Below are 13699 nucleotides of genomic sequence, written 5' to 3'. Positions count from 1 at the left end.
AGACATACCCTAAGTAAGGCACAACAATCTCCTTGCAAACCATTGGGCTGCTGTGTGGACAGAAGCTTGAAAAAGAAATAACTTCAAGTTTTACTCTACCCAAGGGTCATGCTGATAAGATGAGTAAAAAAGCAATTTTGAAAATGATGGGAAATGAGAACAGATATTACTAATATCTTCACAAATGTTTTAGAAGATCTCTGCTGACCGATCTGATTACTAGGGACTAGAATATGGCAAACACAACACCACAGAAGCTAAATCCTCAATACATGTAAACTAACTCCACTGAAACCAATAAAGCTACACCAATTTACTCCTACTCAGGATCTGTCTCTAGAGGTCCTTAGCATCTTCTATTGCATTGTCTCTTTCTAATGCATTCAGTTTGGGAGTTGAATATACTCCAAAACTTAAAAAGCCTGGCTATATGTAATGCATAGATTTTTAAAAGAGCATAATATAAACAAATGATTATAGCATAATTCACAGGCATGAAGAAAATGCTAGGAATGGTTTTACAGGATTTAATGAGGAAACACACTGAAAAGACTAATTTGTGTAGAGTCAGCCAATGTGAAATTATGAGCAGGAAGTCTTACTCAAATAATTCGTTGGAATTTTCAAAGATATCCCTGCCAATGTAGACAAGGATAATGTTATAGATGATGTACAATATGCTTAGACTTTCAAAAGAGCATTTGATAAGATCCTACATTAGAGATTACCAGTAAGGTACAAAGTCATTGCATAAAGGATAACAAAAGTTTAATCAACTTAAAACAGCAATTACTGAATGACTCAAAGATTTGCAGGATACTGCTTTGGTCAGAAGAGGACTTGTTTCTAATCTATGTAAAGAAGTAACACTGAAATATCAAAGGTAAGAGATCAAAATTTGCTGAGGACATCCACATTTCAAGAGCACCAACAACTGTTTAGCACCACTTATAAATGCAAGATCCAAATCACTGTCAAAATGTACCACCAGAATTGCCAGGAAAATGCTGTTGTGCTGCAGCCTTGACCTGATCAAGGAAAGTAAATATTTTCCTCAGCATCTGTCAGTAAGTGAGACGGGAGAGATGTTGAAATAAGAGGGAAAGGGGGGGGGCTGTTGTAAAAAGGACAGTGACCAAGACCCAGATATCAACAGGGAAGAACAAGAGGTGGGGGGGGGGGAGGGAAGAGAGAGAAAGTATGAGAAACCAACCATGGGGGAAAAAGGAAAAGAAGCAACAGAAAAGAGAGGGGAAATCTTTCCTTTAAATCGATTGGTACAGAATATTGTCAGAACTTAAAAAAACAAAGTAGCCCTAAAATTCTGCAGTCCCCCCCTATAAAATGTTGTGGATCGAGTCAGATGCATAAAACAAGAGCTGTATCCCGAATTTAGAGTTACAGTGAAAGTCTCAGAAGGTGTGATTCAATTAAGTAAGCAAGATCCAGCACACTGAGCTGCACAGCTTTTTTCTAACCTTGAAAGATCTTTCATTTTTCTTATGTCCAAGTAGGCATATCTTAGGCCAAGTGAACTCCCCTGTATACTTTATCCCAGAGATAGTTACTATATGCTGTTGTAACTTCTCTAGTGGTCAGAGAAACATGCTAATCATTCTTCCTTTTAATTCAAGAACCATGTAGTTTTGAACCTCTACCAATCACTTTCTGCCATGGCACATACTAACTTTCCAAAATAGCTTAATACAAAGAGAAATCTTAAAAGTCTCAGATATAGATTCATGTTTGGAATCAGATTCCACCATTCTAGCTGTATAAAGAGCTTGTTAGCTCACATGTAAAATTTTCAAAAAAAGACCAGACAGTTAAAGAATTTCAGGCATTGCTGTGCTCACTGTAGCAATGCCTACCTGATTTGGGAGCTTAAATTTCATTTTCAAAAGGGATTTAGACACATAGGAACAAAATCCCATTGCCAGGTCATGAGATTTAGGCTCCTAAATGCCCAAATCACTTTTGAAAATTAAACAACTCCTCATCTCTTTAGCAGTCTCAACTTCAATAACCTGCAGCTTGGGAAGGTTTCACTGAATTTCAATCATCCAGGTTGAGGCGTAGACATTTGTTTCAGCTTATAATAGAAATGTGAGCCAGATCCTGATTTCAGCTTTATTTGGACAGTTCTGAAGTAACTCCGTTGATCTGAATGGAATCACTCCAGATTTCCACCAGCGTAACTGAGAAGACTACCTGGACTGTTGGCTGTGTTCTTTAACTAAGGATTCTTTAATGATTGATTTTGTCCCTCAGGGTAACTTTAATGAAGTTTCCTTGGTTTCATCAGGGGTGAAGTCAGTGCTTTTTTCTTGGTATTTAAATTAAATAGAGTGTCAATTACTGACAATTTCCCCCCATTTTCAGGTCCAGGTTGCCTCCCAAGTGCTTCAAATTACATGTCTAACACATGGGCCAAATTCTGCTGGCCTTATTGAAATATGTACCTCAGCAGCGTCAGTGGGTCGGTTATCTTTCATGATCAACAGCAAAAGAATTTAGTCCCATAAGCATTAATTAATGTCAAACCTAGACCAAAAAAACCCATTTGGTATTATGCAACTTTTATTAATGATTCCTTTATATTAATACAAGAAATCTACACATGAAACACTACAGCAGCACAGCTCCTCAGCTGCAGTCCTTCAGTATAGCCACTCATGACAGCGAGGAGAGGGATTCTCCCACTGACATAATTAAATTCACTTTCCCGAGATGCAGTAGCTAGTTGATGGAAAAATTCTTCTGTCCCTATCTTCTCTGGATTTTTCATAGGTGGGTCAACTAAACTTTTGAGTGCAAAAAGTTATTGACATTGACAGTTACTCTCTCTTTTTCTAAAATTAATCACTCTCTTACTCACTACAGGAATAAAATTCTCTCATATACAAGTGAGTAAGGCCAGGCTTCAGGAGCAATTCTATGCATATTGATTTCAACACACTTTTGGCCACTGGAATCTTCAAATTTTTCCTTCATCTAACACTGCTTCAATTTACTTCTTATGCCTTCTTCAGTCAGCCTCACTTCTCACTGTTGCTTTAATTGTTGGTTTTAAAGAATCTCAGTGTTCCATATTTATTTATGGCTTGTGAGGTTTTTTGTAGTTCTCTCCCTCCCCATGGTGTTTCTACAGAAGTTCTTACACCACGCTCATCACCAACCCTCTAACTTTGCTCTTTGGGTGGTGAGGCAGAAAATTTTGTTTTTAAGTTTGAGGGTGGAATCTGTATACTAATTACTCCTCCCGTTTGCTAGAGAAAATTTAAAGGGATACAGTCCATTTTAATAAATTACAGGTCTGTTTCTAACACCTTTGTAAATCTGTACAACACTATTGGAGTTATTCCTGATTTACATTGTATATAATGGAAAAGACTTATTCTCTCCCATCGCCCCACCCCCAGCAGTTTTCAAAGACATTTCTAGATTTTAGAAGGCCTTTGTATCTGGGTTCTACATGTTTTATTCCACCTTCAAAATATGTTGTTACTGCTGCCAAACACCACCATATTGAGTTGATATCACTGCAGTATAAATGCAGTGTCATACAAACACTTCTGAGAACCCATATGCAAATCGAAAGAACTCTTATTGTCACCTTACAAGTAACATGATAGAGCCCCTCCAATTCTCTTAAATGCTAATCACATTTTGATAGGCAGAACTTTCTTGCTAATAGAGAGGCAAGGTCTCAGCCAGTCACTGTGTTCCAAATTTTACAGCTATTTGATATAAGTGAAGCTGGAGCTTATTTTTTTATATTAACATATGATAATTAGGATGAAGGCTGAGGCTATCACATTAGATACACTGTAGACAATATTGACACTGGTGAGTTAAAAAAAAGCAGGCATTAAAATTAAAAATTGGGAATCCAAACATAAACAAGAAATTCATGCAGAATTATCTGATTCACAGTATAATAGGCATTAAGTCAAACAAAACAACTGAGTGAAACAAAAGCATTTAATGAATTTAAGAGACAGCTAGCATGTTTACATAGGGAGACAGGGTTGGAGGACATATGCGCTATATGGGGAGACATGTTGTAATAAACTTGAAGGGGACAGACTTTTTTGGGCCAAGTATACCTTTCCCATCTAAGAATTCCTTGTGTCCTCATTAGCCTTTCACCTCTGGACAACTGCAATATTAAAAGCTGGCTCAAGTCTTAAGGAAATTGAGTTTAGTGTCCTTAATTCAGCCCCTAGTACACTTTTATCCAGATCACAAAACAATCATACAATTTGGCATGACTGACAGCATCTGCTCAAGAAAGAGGCCCATTGTGGAATAGCAGGGCTGTTGCAAGGAAAAGCTAAAGACACTGGTAGAGCTTGCTGAGCACATGTCCCCACTGTGTCTGTTTTGAGTAGGAAGCCCTGCCTTGACATTACTGGGAGAAACCCTCTCATTCTCATTCCTTTTCCTTTCTATACTTTTTTGCAAGTAATATTGTAATTGTCACAGACAACACTGGTTTCCAATTCATTAGTTGTCTAACTCCATTGACTGCATCACATAGGCAGGGTGAATTTGGCCCAAGAAGTTCCTTCTTTTTCCACCTCAAATTGAAGCATGGCCTTGAAATAAAAATTAATAAATAACGGGCCTGATCCAGCCGTACTTACTCTTATGAATAATATAGATAGGACTAGGCTCCAACTCACGTAAATGGCATCATGAAGTAAATATTAGCTATACATTTGATTATTTTGGACTAACTCTAAATGTGAAAATCAAGTGCTAAGTAATCTGGCATGAGGAATGGGCAGCTTGGTTCTAAATGCAACCAAGAATGTGAAGGGGATAAAAATGAATTAGCAAAAAGATTTTAAATTTTCATGATAAACAAGCTGTTGACCGTTTTTAAAGAGCACAAGAAGAGATGGGGTTTGAGCCAGAGGTACATACACAGAACAGGATGACTAGGTCCAGCAGTGGGATGAAGAGTCTTCTTGTGAATCACCCTGTTATGTGCCTGAAATCTGCATGAAGGTGCAGTGCAAACTGCAGATGGATTCTCTTGGTTAAAAACTGAATATAAAAGAGGTTGGAGTCCCTTTCTGGCAGAGAGAATTGGAATAGAGATGTCCTGCGGAGGAAACTCTAGGTACAATGAAGCTTGGGGAGAATGTTTAGGCAGAAGGCTTTTGTGCATTACTGTGAGTTACAAATATAGTTAAGCCTCAGGAAGTGGAGAATTGTAGAATTCATACAGAGTATGTAGGCTCTGTTCTAAGAAGTGTTGGAACTCCATCTGCTTACACTGTACTTTCAGCAGGCAAAAATAATTATGAAAATATATGCGGTCATATTTTTATTACTAATTTGAACACTTCAAAGAGGGTTGGAAAAGAATTACAGAGCACTTGCTCTACTCTTCTTAAACAGCTATGTTAAACAGCTCCCAATTTACTGTATTGGGGTGGAGGGTTAAGACACTTTTTCTGTTGGTACTGTGTTTTTCTTTTGCTCCAGTTGTTTATGAGCTAAGAAGAATAAAATACTGTATAGATAGCTGAATATAATGATCAGAACTATCAAAGTTCTGGGTGGATGGGAAAGAGGAAGTAAAATGGAGAATAAGTCAGTCAACTGTAGAGAGACAAAACTGATGTGTAAATAACAAGAATTGTATGATTTATTATTTTTGATGCACTTTGATGCACTTTTAATAAAAGAAAATCCCCTGGAAACTACTGTAAATAGCATGAAACATATAATTAGACTTAGCTTTTCTCACTCTTTGCCTATTTAAATGCTCAGTAACTTCAATGGTGACTCAGTTACAAATGATTTTATAGAAACAATGAGGATGAGAACACATTTGTGGCATTCAATATCTGTTTTACATACCTCCTTCTCCACCTCCAAGTGCAAAGTATCCCTATGTCCAAACACCAGCACACCGCTCTCACCTGTACCACCTCAACTGGTACATCCTCCTCCAAAACTCTATGTACACTCCCACCAATCTCCTTGATTCTCTCTCAGGTAGAGGCTGTCATCCTCTAAAGCAGTGGTTCTGAACTTACTGCTGCCTGTACCCCTTTGGTTCTCAAAATATGTTCTTGCACCCCTTATTAAAAATCATTGAAGTAGGTCAGTTCTTTAAACCTAAGATATATCATAAATATCTGACATGTCTTGCACCCCTAGAAAGGGCATCTCGCACCCCCAGGGGTGCGTGCACCCCAGGTTAAGAACTACTGCTCTAAAGGATGGTAGCACCTCATTCCTCTTGCCTATTCTCTCTCTTGTCTATTTTCCTAAATGCTATCCCATAAATCACAGCTGTGGTCAGCCTCTCATTATCCATCAGTAACCATCCAAAAATAGCATCAAAATTGCAGCTATTATATCTTATGATTGTTGATGTTCTTCTTAAAACCCCAGCTCTTGGAGTCATGGGATTATATGAGAATTTCATCTTTCTTTTTTAATAGCATGTTTCCAGTCCTCGGTTTCAGGGGCGGGGGAAGCTAGAAAACATTATCCAAGTGAATCCCAAGTGGAATTATTTTTTAAGGATAAATTACTCATTTTAGAGGATTCTAGTTGAAGTTTACTTGTCAGAATGCAAGAAAAGAAGAACAAACTAGGAAACAAACAATAAGAACCTGCTTTTCTTTAATCAAGTGATTTTAAGCCACTCTCACGATTTTTGAATGCCTCTAGTTTGCAATATTGGACTCTGACAATTAAGTTTCCCCATGTCACACAACAAACATGCTCACTTACAGGTACCAAATCTGTGCCATAATTGCCAATGTTGAAACAAAATGCATTGACTCTAAGTAGATTGAAAGTAGAGATGGACAAGACATTTTAATATAAATCTCCCTGTTCTCCAGCTCCCAGAAGATTGGAAAGTCAGATAAACGCCTAGAACTATAGAGGCCCTGATCCCACCACAATAAATCTCCCTGAACTGTTGTTGTAATCTGGGGCTATGTCTACACTAAAAGGTTTTTGCAAAAACAGCCATTTTTGCGCAAAAATCGGTGGGGCATCCATATCTCAAGTGTGTTTTTGCACAAGAAAATTGACAGAACAGAGTGCTTTTGCCGATAGAGTTATTTCTCTCCCCATGAGGAATAACTCCTTTTTGCATGACAGCTCTTGCGCAAAAAGACAGGTGTGGATGCTCCAGAGGCGGTTTTGCACAAGATACCCCTATCAGAAAAAGCACAAGTGCTCTGATGGCCATTCTGTAAAAGGCAATCAGAGCTTTCTTGCCCAAGAGTGTCCATGCAGTGTGGACGCTCTCTTGTGGAAAAACATTTCACTTTGCAATGCGCTTTGAGGAGTGGACACGATTTTGCGCAAGACATTTTTATGCAAGAACTCTTCCGCAAAAGGCTTCTTGAACAATGACCCTGCAGTATATACTAAGCCTGGGAGAGGTGAGCTACAGTAGCCTTCAGTCTTCCCACTTCCTTGTCACCTAATATTTGAGTGTTCAGGGAAAAGTGGCAAGCTGGTTTATCAGCTCCAAAGGGCATTTATTGCATTCTCTCTATTGTAAAATAAACAGTCAATTAAAAGAAACAAACTTCCCCAGCAGCATATACAGGAAATAAAAATCCTTTAGCCAATCAGGAGAGAATTTCCCAGGTACAGGCACAGGGTAGGTCAGCCAAAAATGGTCTTACAGAACCCTCAAACATTGGGAATGTGCCAGAGATGGGGTTTGAGGTTGCAGGAGATGTTTGGGTCAAATCATAGTGCAGACTGCTATAGAAATAACAGGTAGTTCAGGGTGAAGGAGCTGTTCATAGGCAGCTCATCCAGAATTGCCATACAACGGCTCCCAGGGCTGCCCAAATTATGCTGGGGGCACTTCTGGCCCCTGACCAGCCTGGTAATAGGAAGGTCAAACTACCTCTGTTCCATTCCCCTTGTGCTGAGCCTCGTGGAGGAGCAGCATTCACTTCATGCTCTTTTCCCCCCTTCTCACTCACATTTCCCACCTGGTAAGAACAGGGAATGAGAAATACAACAAATGAGGGTATGTCTAAACTACATCCCTCTGACAAAAGAGGGATGTAAATTAGGCAAATTGAAACTGCAAATGAAGCAGGAATTTAAATATCCCGCCTTTCATTTGCATAATCGCATCACAGCGGTCTTTCGGAAAAGGGTATTTCGAAAGTGAAAGCACCATCTAAAAAATGAGCAGTACGGAATCTTTCAAAAAAGGGGTTTTTTTTTTAAAAAAGAACCACATCTAGATGGCACTTTCACTTTCAAAATACCCTTTTTCGAAAGACCACTGTGATGCGATTATGCAAATGAAACACAGGATATTTAAATCCCCCCTTCATTTGCAGTTTCAATTTGCCTAATTTACATCCATCCCTCTTTCGACAGAGGGATGTAGTTTAGACATACCCTGAGAGGCATAAATGGAATTATTTGGGGGTTTTTTAAGGCTAAATTACTCATTTTAGAGGGTTCTAGTTGAAGGGTGCTTGTCAGAATGCAAAAAAAGAAGAGCAGTTGTTTTAACAAAGCAGTTTTGGCATTCTTATTTTGATTTGAAGCAAGATAGTTGATATAGGTAAAAGAGATGGTAATGTTTGAAAATAGTTTAGATGCTGCATACAGCAGTTTTTAAATAATATAATATTAATATGCTTAAACCATGATTGTACAAACATCAGTAACTTTAGTTTTTAGCTGAACTGTGAGGGAGTGCAATGAATGATCCAGATAGCTGGTCAGAAAATGTCCTGAGAAACAGGTTTGAACAGGGGAGGGACGAAGGGAGAAGATAATGCAAATTTCTATGGAAAAATCTTTCCTGCTTTTTGTTTGTTTGTTTTGTGTGTGTGTGTGTGTCTAGACTACGGAGCTTTATCAGAAAAAGGTACACAAATTGTGCTCCGCAATTTGTGTACCTTTTTCTGATTGTTTTTTCAGAAGATGCTTTTCCGAAATTTGGTCCATCTACCATCCTCTAGTCCAGCCAAGGAAGTAATCTCACAGCTTGAAAGGGAGGTGTGTAGAGCTCCGTCAGCCACAGAAACATGGTTAAGTCACAGCCTTCAAACCTTCTGCAATTGTGTTGGCATGAAATTTGCTCGTGCTTAGGAACTCTGCTCCACAATTCATGTTAAATGGTGTTTCAAGTCCTTATGAATTTCTTTATAATCTTATAGTCTTTAAAATATTAATTGAGTTCTCCTGAAACTTCAGAAAATAAAAAATAATAACATAAATAAGTATGAAGTATACTATTCATCCAATTGTATGTTGATTCTGAAACCTAAGGATGGTGAGCTAAAATTCAACAATATTAACATTCTTACTTATGATCTTTTTTTAGAATTAACCAGCTAACAAGCTTATCTTTTAGTCCAAAATTGCCTCTGCCACTTTCCTTTATGCCAGAAGACCAAGCTGGCTCCTCTCCAGCTGTCAAATTCCCAACTTCCCTTCCAACCACAATGTAGTTTAGTTGTATCTTGTTGATACAAAAGTCTGTAACTTACTAAAAGTGTAGAAACAATATTAATTGAATTTAATTTAAAAAATAGCATGAGCCATGGAGCTACATTGGGTTTATATTTAAATTAATGCTACCCCAGAATCTCCACTGTGCCTCACAAAAGTGCTGCAGAATCCAAGAATGCTGGCAAAGAGTATCAGACCAGCTTGCCACAGAAATCTCAGCCCTGAATTCCTGCCTGCCACCACAGTTTCTTTTAATGCCTCTGCTCCTGCTTTTCTAGGCAGCAAAAAGCAGGGGTTCTGGTGATGTCTGGAGACAGTAAAGAGTGTTAGTTTGCTGAGCATATTGGGGAAGGCAAAACAACGTGCATTTGGCTGGTAGAGTAGGCCCTGGATTGTAAGCAGGCAGGGGAGGATGTTGTTCCATTCCTGAAGAGTTCACATTGTGGCTGTGGGAGTAGAGGTCACTTATCAGACACTCCCAGAACAGGGGTCTAAACCCTTACTTTCTATAACGAGATCATGAAAATATGGCCTTCTCTAGCTTTGAGTTTCACTTTCCATTGTTAAAAATCAGCTCTTTCTTCAGCTCCAAAGTGATTATTTAAAGCTCCTTCTAGCTCAGAGACACCTGCAATTCCTAAAAGAGAAGTCTGAATATTTAGAAACAATCTTACTGCAAATAGGTGAACTCCAGAAGTCAAAGTAAATGGAAGTTCTAGGCACAGAACTCAAAGCTTGCCCCTTAGTGCTGCTAGTCTTGCTCCAGTTTACCACTCTATTATTACAAATTCAACCCTCCACAGGGAAAAAAATTCACTGAGCATATGCAATTACTAAACATGCATTCAATAAAACTTCAGCCTGTTCAGAGAACTACATTTCACATTTTCTTTATACAATATCTGTTTTTCAGATATTACTACAAAGATTATCATAGTCTACTATCATACTTCCACTATAAAAATTATTACTTAGATAGTTGTATGTGTTACTGCACAACAGGAAAAATTAAAGATTTTTTTTAATTTCACACTCCAGATGTAACATCTCCTTTATACAGATGACCCTAAGCAACTATAAACATTACCATGCATCACATTCCAATGCTTTTGTTTTAATGCAGATTCTTTAATCTACAAAACATAAATAGTACCTTATCTATTTAAGGTATTTCTATGGCATCTCTCAGCTTGGTTTCTCAGAGTTACAACAAGAAATGTAACAGGACATACTTTAAATGTTCATCTCTCTGAGATGCCTGTATCTGAGCAATACAATTAAATGTACCAACAAATAAAAAGTCACAAAATGTTTTCTTCCTTCTTGAACATATTAAGCAATGAGATAAATTCAGACTTGAAAAAAATTGAGACTATTTCCATGTAAATCATTGGATCATATTCAGCAGTGATATTATGATAATTAATGTGATGCAAAGGAGAATGGAAAGATCCCATTCCTCTTACTCTCTTTTTACATCCTCCTGGAAATTATTTTTCCTCCTGCACTTTCTTCCTTTCTGTTCCAATCCCAGGGTAAGCTGCATGTATTTCACCTCCCCGCTGAATGCCAGAGCTGTGCAAGTTACACATCATCACTTGCACCTGTTTTCCCAATAACTTGCAAATAATATGCATCTTACACCATTCTTTAAGGGACCACTGACTCTGGATTGGAGTCTTCCTTGAGGATTATGATTTATGCTTGTAAAAATATAGCAAGAAATTAAAAATATATGTACTCCATAGAAGGTTATTATAATGAAAAAATAACGCCAAATACACTTGGTATTTTAAACTTCCCAAATTAAAATATTATTGGTTACCAAGAATCATATAAACAAGCTAAAAAAGAACAAACAACACTGTATGTCTCTGACAGATTTCTTTATGGTTTCCTCAGTCAAATACCTTATTAACATCAGGCAATTTCAATGAATGTGTACATTACAGAGATTCTTACTACCGCCAGAAAGTATGGCCTTTGTGTGTTCATTTCAAATGGTCATATGTTTTTCCGTAAGTATATGTAAGACATATGTGAATTGTTGACAACTTCTTAGTGAGATAGAAACTTACATTTAAAAAAAATAAGACCTTCACCACTGCAAAGGAAAAAAAGTTTTACATTAGGATATTACTTACTTTGTGTCTTTGTCCTGGGAGAATGCAACTAAAGAAACCACATTTAAAAATCAGACATTAGATATGCAAATATGTGTTCAGATCAGAGATACAAAAATTATTCAAATGATTAATTATTCATCATAAAAATGTCAATTAATAATTCTGAAGCATAATAGGCATATTTCTAATGCATCTTTATTTTACAGGCCTAAATACTGTTGAATCTGTGTGTTCAATTGCATCCTAACAAGTTTTTAAAAATTCAGTAAAGTAAACAACAAACTAAACAAAAGTGAGCAGTGAATTTTAATAATCACTAACTCAGCCAGGAAATGTACCCACAACTCATCACCAATCCCACAAGAGTAAAAAGAACAAATACAGCTCACTATGCCAAACAAGCCCTAACTATCCTCATACATGGTCTAAAAATGTATTCTCCAGCTATTATCAAAGGTATTCCAAAGTCACTGTCTCTTGTTTATTTAGCACAAGGAGCAGTCTGTATCCTACAAAAATGGGCCATGTTGAACACCATTTGTTCAGCTGCAGTCGAGAGAGAAGTATATTACATGAATAAACAAAACTAGGCTGTCTTATATATGACTTTATACATGATAAATTAATAATGATATGAGACAGATAGGTTCATCTTTTTTATGGAGGGACTCACAGGAAACCAAACACCTTGAAATGCCCACAGAGAGATAAAGCCAAGCAATCCTTTCCCTTGCCTTGGAGTTTTTCTGCATAGGAATTTGAATGTTAATTCAAGGGGATACTTGGGAAGAAACCCCTCAGCAGGTGTGAGGTCATCCTTCACTCCCCTGATAACTGGTCTTTCTTCCCTAAACCTGGAATCTATACAGCCTTAAAGACACCTGCATGAAGCTGGAACAGTCACATGGAGGCCCTGGGCTCAGCATAGCTTCCTAGCTTCCCCTTTCTCAGAGTGAGAAGTCATTCCACAATATCCCACCCCCAGGGGTGACTGCACAAAATAGTCCCCTTCCCTAAAATAAGAGGCCTCACCAGCAGGAATTTGTGCTTGAAAATAAACCTGCACCCAAGCAGAGCATACAATTTCCAGCAGCTGTTCCCTGGCTCCTTCCTATCTCTGCTTCTGTTCTGTCCTCCAGAGCTCCACAATATGAAACCCCAACAGGGGCTTTAGACACAGTGGAGCAAAGCTGATGTTCTCCCACCAGGCCACGTTTAGCTACTACATCTGCATATTGCCTTCACATCTCAGAAAATTCATAATTTGTGGCAATGTGATGGCTGAAAGAAATATCCAACCTTTGCCTAGACTAGACAAATAGATCTAGTCTGCTTAAACAGGAGGGGCACATCCCCACTGCAGCATTATTTTGAAATTAACAAAGTGCACATCTACACAGCAAGCTGTTATTTCGAAATAATGTTGAGCTGGAGGACTTCTTACTCTTACTTCTGTAACCCTCATCTCATGCGGAGTAAGGGAAGTTGAAGTAAGAGTGTTCTTCCTTCAACTGCCTGCAGTGTAGACTGCACCAAAAACCGAACTGAGCTATTTCAACTTCAACTGTGCAATTGACATAGCTGAGGCTGCCTATCTTGATTTGACTTTTGCCCTGCAGTGTAGATGTGCCCTAGGATAGTAAGGTTTAACAGCTTTCAAAACCTTGGTCTTGATAGGCTTCCCACTACAGACTAACAGATTTTACAAATGCTAAGCTCTTGCCTGTGTTAGTATTTCAGTTGTGATAGTTAAAGCATGTTCTCCAAACACATTTTTCAATGCAGCCTATTTTTTCCAGTCTAGATATAGCCCTGGTTACTTATCTATCGATTTAGATGTTTAACTTCAGGTACTTTTAGTGTGCAAATTACCCTTCTTATTTTCCAAACTGTAATACGAAATTTGCACAACAAGGCAGACCATAGGGACCCATGTGCAGCAAAAGCAGGGATCTCACCTTTGCTACTTGTGATTAAAACTAACTTCATGAGATGAAACCGAAAATCACTGCAAGGAGCAAAAACGACATCCAGCAGCTCTCCGACTCTCTCTCGCCCAAATCCACCTTTCCGGGTTGGGCCCTGCAACAAAA

At 38.2% G+C, this 13699-nt stretch overlaps 1 long non-coding RNA gene across 3 annotated transcripts in view; it reads right to left on the bottom strand.

The window, feature by feature from the left end:
- The window catches only part of LOC112547834 (uncharacterized), an 85672-nt gene that overhangs the window by 66727 nt on the left and 5246 nt on the right, over nucleotides 1–13699 (bottom strand). For all 3 annotated transcript variants that reach the window (XR_012905155.1, XR_012905153.1, XR_012905154.1), the window contains exons 4-5: nucleotides 13565–13688; nucleotides 11625–11652 (exon numbers count right to left, since the gene is read on the bottom strand). This is a non-coding gene — a long non-coding RNA (uncharacterized LOC112547834). The remainder of the gene's footprint in view (nucleotides 1–11624; nucleotides 11653–13564; nucleotides 13689–13699) is intronic.

Source organism: Pelodiscus sinensis, chromosome 7 (assembly GCF_049634645.1).
Source record: "Pelodiscus sinensis isolate JC-2024 chromosome 7, ASM4963464v1, whole genome shotgun sequence".
Taxonomy (NCBI): Eukaryota; Metazoa; Chordata; order Testudines; family Trionychidae; genus Pelodiscus; species Pelodiscus sinensis.
The sequence above is the reverse complement of the archived record's forward strand: the minus strand, read 5'-3'. Positions and strand labels throughout refer to the sequence as shown.